This window comes from Gekko japonicus, unplaced genomic scaffold, assembly GCF_001447785.1.
Source record: "Gekko japonicus isolate JY-2015 unplaced genomic scaffold, Gekko_japonicus_V1.1 scaffold10, whole genome shotgun sequence".
In the NCBI taxonomy this organism is placed as follows: domain Eukaryota; kingdom Metazoa; phylum Chordata; class Lepidosauria; order Squamata; family Gekkonidae; genus Gekko; species Gekko japonicus.
This window is the reverse complement of record NW_015167526.1, coordinates 3,558,135-3,560,101: the sequence shown is the minus strand read 5'-3', so window position 1 is coordinate 3,560,101 and position 1,967 is coordinate 3,558,135.

Sequence of the window (1,967 nt, the reverse complement as noted above, 5' to 3'; positions counted from 1 at the left end):
GACGGGACCGCCGGGGGGGTAAGAACCCCGGGGGGGGGGGGGGCTGCGTTTGGATGGAAAGGTACAGTGGGGGGCCGAGCCATGGCCAGGAAGTCCCCCCTCCCCCCCCAAGCTCCACTGAGCAGGGCCTTTCCCCCCTCCCAGCCTGGCTGCTCCCCCAGGCCCATAACCTCCTCTCCCCTTTCCCTGAGGCACCCTCCACCAGGGTCATGAATGAGAGGAGCCTGGGCATCCAAGCATGCACTGGCACACGCACACACTGCAACCTTAGAAAGGTGTGAGCTGAGACCTCCTCAGCATTCATCAATATTTCAGGCCCAGGAAGAAAACAAGGACCCAGGAGGGAAGAGAAGCCGTGTGGGAGGATGAGGGGCTGGCTGGGCGCCTCTCTGCCTCCTTCAGCACATCCCTTCCACACCCCCAACTTGACCTCCTTGGTTGTTAGCCAAGAGGCAGTCAAATCAGGCAATTCAAGTTGCCTCCCTCCCCCTCCAATGGGGTGTGTGTGTGTGTGTCAAGAAAAGGTTGCACACTCAATGGAAGCGGAAGCTCCTGCAGTGCTACATCGGGCCAGCTCCCTCCAAGCTGTGGAGTCTTGTGAGCACAAATTCTCCTTTGTGAGCTACTGGCCTTAAAGTTGTGAGCGAGCGATTTGGCTGCTGCATAAATTAGTTGGCCCCAGAGCCCTCCTTCCTGAGCTAAGACAAAAATGGGTGAGCCAGAGGCTAAAAAACTGTGAGCTAGCTCACACTAACTCAGCTTAGAGGGAACACTGGTTGCATGCACACACCCACTCAGCTGCCGACACTTGCATTTGTGGTTCTCTGGATCAGAACTACCTTCAGTAAGCTGAACCACGGTTGCAGACGCAGAACCGCTGGGATTACCCGGTGCATTCCCTAGAAGCGGTGGGGGCACGAGAGGCCTCTTGTCCCTGGCCCTTGAATCATCCAAGTGGGGAAGGCCCCCCTCTTGAGGGGGTGACTGTCCCTTTAAGGGTCACACGCCTCCCTCTGCAGGGGGACGAGGTGCTGATAAAACTGAGACCAAGAAGGTTTGACAAGTTCGTTTAATAAGCATTTACCACAAGGTATTTGTACACTGTCATCTGCTCAAAAAATAAAAAGATTAAAAACCAGGATAACTCTGTGAGATTCACAGGAACAGGTGAACAGTGTGTGCTCACTAGTGCGGCTGGTGGTTTTGTAAGCCGTGTAGATCAACGTCTTCGGGTGCACAAGAGGGAAAAAACACACACAACCCCTAACGTACTCTAATTCTCGGGCTCTCCAGAGGCTCTCCTGTTTTCTGAACTGGCTACAGTAGCAAGCTTCCAACACTGAATATGGGGAGTGTATCAAAATGCTTTAATCCTGCACCCCCGGTTGATACAGAACATTACTTTTTTTTTTTCCTAGTTCAAGTCTTCCTTGGATCTGCAAGGGGAAAAAACCTGACTTAGAGACCACCAACGCATCCCTGCTCCAGGCCGCCAAGTTTCCCCCCTTCATGCTTTGGCTTCATGAAGAGACGGACAAACCTTTAAAATAATGACTTTAATATCTTTCTTTTTTAAAGTATACGGAAGGGGAAGGTGTGCCTGGATTAAAACGTATGTACACACACACACACCAGTGAGACTGGCGAAGGTGGGTTTCAAAAAACGCTGACAGCAATGTCACTCTGGTGTACATGACAAGAAAAAAAGCAATCCCTTTATTTTATTTTTTTAAAAACTGTTTTAAAGACTTTCACAGTGGTTTGGAGAAACAGTATGTATTTCGACAGTAACAAGTTTCCTAGCTCTGCGGCACGCTAATGCCTCTTTAGGTCCTAAGAGTAATGCAGGCATCACCCGCCCCCCGCCCGGTCCGTACAGGTTCAAGGAGTCGGTTGTACAATGCCCGGAATGACAGGAGACGTCGCTGCAGAGGGTACAGCTGGAACATCAACAAGGATGGGGGGGG